Raw genomic sequence first — 7,602 nt, 5'->3', positions numbered from 1 at the left:
ATGTAATTAATTTCACTTTTAACAGTTAGGCCGAATGGGACGTGTCTGCTCCCCCACGGTCCCCTCCTGCCCTTAGCCGGATTCTAAGAGCATTGTGTCCCCAGCTTTATTTAACTGCCATTATCTGGCACTTACAGGGTTAACAGCCAGCGCCCCAGCTCTCCCACCAGACCAGTTGCGATTATCTCACTGGCAAGTCTCTCCCCATCAACCCCTAGACACAAAGCCCAGAATTAAAGGAGGGGGGAGGGGGGGGCACGTGCTTGTGGCTTTTCCCTGCTTTTCAACATCAATGAGACAAGAAAGCAAAATCTCCCTTTGCAAAAATAAATGCTAAGCACTAGGCTTTCTTCCCCCTGGCCTTATTAGGTAGGGGTTCATTAACGGTTTTTGTTGTCTCAAGCAGGATACTATTTACTGGGAGAACAAAAACAGATAAAGCCTCAGATGAGTTTCCTGGTCACTCCTGCAGAGCAGAAGATGCAGGATAGCATGCGGGAGGCACCCTTCTGTCCTGCTCACTGGACCCGGTTCAAAGGGTCTTCAATCCCCATGTAACGATCACCGGTTTGCAGCAAAGCGGGGCATGCAGCGCAAAATCGCTGGCGGAGGACTGTATGGCAGGCTGATCTCCCTCCCTCCCGTCTTTCTGTTCCCTCTCTCTCAACTCGGCCCCCTCCTTCTCTCTCCCACAAGTCCCTGACCTGGTGAAGGCTTCCAGGAGTCCTGACCCACCATGCCAGAGCAAGCTACGCATACATCTCATACATCTCGCTGGATGTGTTTATGTTTCACCTCACCTTCAGGCTTCTATAGAACCAAGGAGTTAAATTCCTATTCAAAACAGAGGCTGCTATAATTGGGAAAAGATTCTCCTCCCTGAGGCACTTTGAGTCAATTAATTGGGTTTTTTGAAGTGTTAATAGGGAAAAACATTTTTTTTGACCTTTATGGGGCTTTTTCCTGGAGTTATTCAAGAAACATGGCTGGGCTATTAACCAAATCAATTCTGGGGACAGGGAGCCCCCAAGAGCTGAGAGGGTTTGGGAATGGCTGAAACACGAAACATGGATTATTCATTAATCATATCAGGAAAAAGCACCCATTTGATTAAGAGACAACTTCTGCCCTGGCCCACAAGCCTGTATGTGAGCGAGCACGTGTGAGAGAGAGTGAGAGAAGAGACGCAGAGACAGACAGAAAGGGACACAGACAGAGACAGAGAAAGGGAAGGAGGAGGCGACTATGGTATTATGATATTGTCACTTGGAAATGAGAGTCACATTAACAATGATTTTGTAAATCTGGGCAACACCGAAGCAACGCCTTTGAAAACGTCAACATTTGTGCAATGGAAACAAAATGGAGCTAGAACATATTCAGAGAAACTGACTCATCCCCTTTATGGATTTTTTAAGAAAGAAAACTACTGAGAGATCAAAGGCCAGAGAATAGAGCTCAGGAACTGAGGTCAGAGGGATATAACTCTGGTTTCAAGCTTTTCCACACCCTCCACATGTTTAAAGACAGAGTACAAAGAGATGGTGAATTAATGTCGGTGGACGCATACTGATTAAGTTTAGCATCAACTATGAGAAAGCTGATAAAATTATTTTCAAATTCTCTTCATGCTCTAATTCTTTAGGTACCCAGGAACACTTAACACCATCTTCCTCTTCTGTGATACACACACACACACACACACTACACACCCCAACAATTACAGAGGAAGCCAACCACACATTTCACTACTCATTTTTTTCCTCCTATAGCTCAGGCTTCTGTTCCTGGTACTTTGAAAGCAAATAACCAGAGCTGAATGAACCAGTGCCAAACTTGTGCAGGCTTCACAGGGCACTCTCTTACTGGAACAGATGGCTACATAAATAAAGCACTTGGTTCAACTACAAGGAAACCCTCCATTCATCTCCCAGAGATTGGAAATGGGGTGATTGGATTAATTAAATATTCTGGTAAGCAGGGAGGCTCCATTTATCCACGATGGATTTCCACTTGTAAAAAAAGTGTATATCGCGAGTAAGTACACTGTGTGTGGGTTCAAAGAAATGCAACCTTGTCCTTTACAGTGTGGCTCAGAACAGACCCGAGGCTCATCAGTCTGGGGACAGCTTTGCCAGAAGGCCTAACCGATGGACATCTCCATTTGGTGGATGCTAGAGTTTTGTTGCATATTGACGTAGGGAAACGTCCAGACAGAGTTCAAGCTGATCGAGTTCTAGGGGAAGTTCTGGGAAGAAAGAAACACTTGGATTCATTCCTGGGAAGAGACGAGATTGTTAAGAGGAAGGCATGGTAGAGGTAAAAACTGAATTCTAGCATCTACCAAAGACCTACAGCTAACATCATTCTTAATGGTAAGAAACTAGAAGATCAGGAACCAGGAAAAGGTGCCCATTCACCGTTCCTTTTCCACATCATACTGGAAGTTTTATAATGCGTTAAGAAAAGAAAACAAAAGGCAAACAGATTGGGAAGCAAGAAATTAAACTGCCTTTATTCACAGAAGATGTGATCATCTATGCAGAGAATAAACAGATAAATTCCCGGAATTCATAAGTGATAAGAAGGTTACAGGGTACCAGGTTAATACACAAAAGTTAATCATTTTCCTAAATACCAGCAGTGAACAAGTGGAATTTGAAATTAAAAATGTAATACCATTTATATTAGGAACCCCCAAATCAAATATTTAGATATGCATCTGACTAAATAAATACGAGATCTATATGAGGAAAACTACAAAGCTCATGAAAAAAATCAGAAAGCTAAATAAATGGAGAGATGTTCCATGTTCATGGATAGGAAGATTCAATATTCATAAGATGTCAGTTCTCCCGCAATCGATCTATAGATTCAATGCAATCCCATTTAAAAAAATCCCAGCAAGTTACTTTATGGATCTCAGCAAACTTATTCTAAAATTCATATGAAGAGTCAAAAGACTCAGCATAACCAATATGGTATCATAGGGGAACAAAGTCAGAGGATGGATGCTACCCAACTTCAAGACTTACTATAAAGCTACAGTAATCAAAACTGTGTTCAGGTGAAGGACTAGAAATGTAGATCATGGGACAGAATAGAGAGCCCAGAAACAGACCCACATAAATATGATCAACTGATAGTCGACAAAAGAGGAAAAGGAATACAATAGAACCGTTAGTCTGTTCAACCAATGATGCCAGAATGAATGAATATCCACATGTTAAAAAAAAATCCAGATACAGACCTTACACCCTTCACAAAAAATTAACTTCGAGTGGATCGTGGACCTAAATGTAAAACTCAAAGCAATAAAACTCCTAGAAGATAAAAGGAGTAAACCCAGATGCCATTTGGTGTGGTGATGCCTTCTTCGATCCAACACCAAAATCATAATCCGTGAAAAAAGTGTTGATAAGCCACACGTTGAATAAAATTTAAAATTTCTGCTCTGCTCTACTCTGCTAAAGATAATGTCAAGAGACTGAGAAGAAAGCAACAGACTGGGAGAAAATTGGTGGGAAAAAAACATATGAAAAACTGTTATCCAAAAAATACAAAGCCCCTTTTAAACAATAAGAAAATAACAACCCAAATAAGAAATGGGCAAAAGACATGGATAGACACCCCACCAAAGAAGACACTCAGATGGCAAATAAGCACATGAAAAGATGCTCCACATCAGATTCCATCAGGGAAATGCAAATTAAAACGATGATGAGATGCTACCTATTAGAATAGCCACAGTCTAGACCACTAACAACACCAAATGCTGGCAAAAATGTAAAGCAACAGGAACTCTTACTCATTGCTGGTGGGGATGCAAAATGGTACAACCATTTTGGAGGTATAACAACTTCGGAGGACAGTTTGGTGATTTCTTACAAAACTAGACATACTCTTACTCTCATCTGCTCCAACAGGATGCTGGGAATAGAGGAAAGAGAACTGTCAAGGTCATGGGAGATGCGGACGCATGTGTCTGACCAGCCACTACAGTCAGCATCCCTGGAGGGGTCTCATGAGGAACACGAAGACATAGTTTCAGGTTCCGAGGGAGGGTGAGGACATGCCAGCACATTTTCTCAGGGACGCAGCCGAAGGGCACTCCCCAAGGACGCCGTGAGGACACTGGCGGGGGTCAGTGCCACTCAATGGTCACCAGCCTGACTCACGTTCTGACCACCTGGCTCTCAATTCCTGCAGGACCTGAATAAATGATATAGCCTCTCCCAAGCTTAGTTTCCTCACGTATAAAATGAGGCAACGCTACAGATCTTTCCCCGGATTGTTCCCTCAGGAGAACAGTCAGGCCGAGTGCTTGGCACAAGGTGTGGCCGGACTGAGCGCTTGAAGGTGGCAGCCTTTGATGTGACTGTCGGTTTGCAAGGTCAGCAGAAGGGGTTGGGGTGCACAATCCCCAGGGGGTACCGTCTGCTTGGGAGCCGAGAGTCTTCCGCACAGATGTTCGGGCAGCACCTGCCTGTCCCGTGACTCGGTCCCCCACGATCCATCAGAACCAAGGCCGGACCTGCTCTTCCCAGAACTGCCCCATGTCACTATACCCCAGGCTCCTGTTCCGTGGCTGCCCTCCTCTCCTGGGACCCATTTCCTATCATCTGGCCTCTCGAACATGGCTGCTGACAAGTTCCCCCTTCCTCCTTCCTGGCCACTCAGCTGCTGGCAGCTGGCCACACTGTACCCGGGGGCAGTGGCGAGAACCGATGTGCAGACCCGTCCCCCACCGCACTGTACTTGGAACAACACACCTTAATTTTCCATTCTTTGGCCTCTGCCTTGTGCGAGGTACCACATCCTTTAACCCTCTGGTTTAATCTTCTCAACAGCTTTGGAGAGTTCTAGTGTTGTGATTGCTGAGAGATAACTGAAAATTTGGAGAGGAAGAAATGCAATCAAGACCACAGATTCTGGGGTGCCTGGGTGGCTAGTCGGTTAAGCGTCTGACTCTTGATTTCAGCTCGGGTCATGATCTCACTGTTGGTGAGTTCGAGTCCTGCGTTGGGCTCTGAGCTAACATTGCAGAGCCTGCTGGGGATTCTCTCTCTCCCTCTCTCTGTGTCCCTCCTCCGCTCACACTCTCTCTCTTTCACACAATAGATAAACTTTAAAAAAAGCAAAAGACCACAGATCCTGTAAGGGACAGAGACAGAAGCTGAACGAATGAATCTATCCCCGAACCCACGTTCCTCCTGCAGAGGTGGGGTGTGATACGTACAAGCTACCCTCCAGTGCCTGCTTCCTCTGGCGGGCCGTCGCTGGCCCCTGACTCTCAGCAGGCAGCTCCGTGACACTGTCCTGCAGAGGACACATAGCAGATGTCCCCCGTGCAAGCTGGCCTGAGCCAGCTCTCTCGGGTGGCCTGTGTCGCGTTCAAATAAAGGAAAGAGCAAAGATGAGACACCATCACCGTGAGATATCTCCCTTTGGTTTCCAATGACATGTCTATTAGCAATTCATCCTGGTAGTAACTGATCATAAAACCCAACTGCCGGCCGGCCCCACATCGCTCATAATGGCAACATCGGGAAAGTGACCAGCGGCACGTGGCTTCCAGCCCCATAAACCCGCTCCGGGTGCCAGAGTGAGAACATCCCACAGAAGGCAGGGACTGTACGTGCTCACGACGAGGAAACAGACATGTGGCTCTGTGACACGGACGGCCATCTGCACTGGGAAGCAGCCGTTCAGAGACGGCAGAGCCCCGGGCACTCGGGTGGCTTCTGGAACAGCCACCTGCACGGCGTCTTGGGCTCCCACGACCGCCCCCTCTGGGTCTGGGAGGGCGTCCCTTACCGTTTCGGGGGGATGTGAAGGGCATCAGTGCAGGCCATGGGGCACGCTGCAGAAACCCTGCGGCCGTAGGTCTGCGCCTGTGCCCCTGGCCAAGCCACGGAAGCTTCCCGGCCTCAGCTTACTGGTCTGTAAACTGGTCATGACTTTTAGGCCTCATCGGGCTCACCGTCCACGTGGCTCACGCCTCGTCCCTGAATGGCGACCCACGTTCGGTCATCATCATCTCACTGACGCTGCGTAGCAACTGAGGGATAAAAAGAAAGACATCGAGGAGACCAAGAACCACAACCGCCTTGCACACACAGAGTTGGCTCAGAGGAGGTGAGGGACAGTGAGAATGCGTGACTCACCTCCTCTCCCCTTTCGCCCAGCCTCAGGGAGGTGCGCGTGTGCGGGGAATGGGAAAGGGAGGGCACGCAGTCCGTCATGTGCTGTGAAAGCAACAACATAGGCAACATGTGAGGACGGAGGCCCCAAGAAGAGAGGACCATGCGCAGAGCAGCACTGATTAATCACATCTTCCCGAGGGCCACCGCTGGGAGAGCAGAAGCGCGCAGCCCTGGACAGTCGTGTAGACTACCTTGTTTTTTAAGAAAAGAGAAACCCGAGACCCGGAGAGGAGGAGGGGCTTGTGCAGAGAATTTGTGTGGCTGGAGCGCACACAACCCCTCCCCTCCCCTCCCCTCCCCATCTCAGTCGTGTCTTTCCCGCCCTCGTGCACCATGCGGTCCAGCTTGCAGACGACCACGGGCGGGGCAGGCCGCTTCATGCCCCGGTCCACCCCCCCTTCACCCTCCACTCGAAAGCTCCTGCACAGAGAACCCCAACTCCCAGCTTGAAGCGACGATGTTTACGGCAATGGAATCGGGGCCTAAAGGGACGTTGAGGGTCAGCTCAGGTGAGCAGAAGTGGCCACAGAGAGTTTCGAGGGCAAGGAAGGGCTTGAGCCTGTACTTAGGGACCACTGTCAAGGCCAGGCTACCAGATTGAGGAAGGAGGATCGCCAAATGGCCGGCAGGGCTCCTAGGACCCCAGAGGTGGCCTTACCACCCCCCACCCCCTAACCAATCTGACACTTTAATAGAAATAGATCCACATATATCTATAAAATTACCGGCAAACGAGGTTGTATGAAAATGGGGGGGGGGGGGGCTTGTTGACGGAGGAAGATGCTAGATAAGTGTGGCATTCCTAGACACAGGGACCGGGTACAGAATGAGCCCAGTTTCAGGAAACAAAGCCGTCTTCGCCAAGGCCGGGGTTTGCGCGACACCCACCGCAGTTAGGAAAAGCCGGTTCGAAAATAAAGAACGGTCTGTTTGTTGCGACGCAGTGTGGCCTCACCCACGGGGTGCGCGAAAGTCCCATTTCCATCCCTGGGAGACCATTAGGAGAGATTCAATTAAAACCCATGACTTTTATCAAATCTCTATGGCCAGTTTGAAAAGACTAATTCTTAGGAAAAGCTGACTCCAGCGTTATGTGGCTTTCGCTGAGCTGTTATGAAGAGAATATAACAATGAAGGCGAGAACTGTCGTGAGCTTTTATTAAAACAAAAAATAACCACAACACCCAGCTGCTTCAGAAGCTTGCAGGTGTGGGCAATTCCTCCCCCGGTCTCACTTCTGATGTTCCTGTTCTTCCCCCTCATTATTCTCTCTTCCCCATCCTGAGCCAAGAAGTTCACAACATTCAAGCTCTCTCTGGGGGCATCCGAAGCGGGCTTTCGTGCCCTTCCGCGGTAGGACGAGAGCAAGGACGCTGAGCCTTGGTTTTTATTGATC

This window comes from Panthera tigris, chromosome A3 (assembly GCF_018350195.1).
Source record: "Panthera tigris isolate Pti1 chromosome A3, P.tigris_Pti1_mat1.1, whole genome shotgun sequence".
Taxonomy (NCBI): domain Eukaryota; kingdom Metazoa; phylum Chordata; class Mammalia; order Carnivora; family Felidae; genus Panthera; species Panthera tigris.
This window is presented reverse-complemented; position numbering follows the sequence as displayed.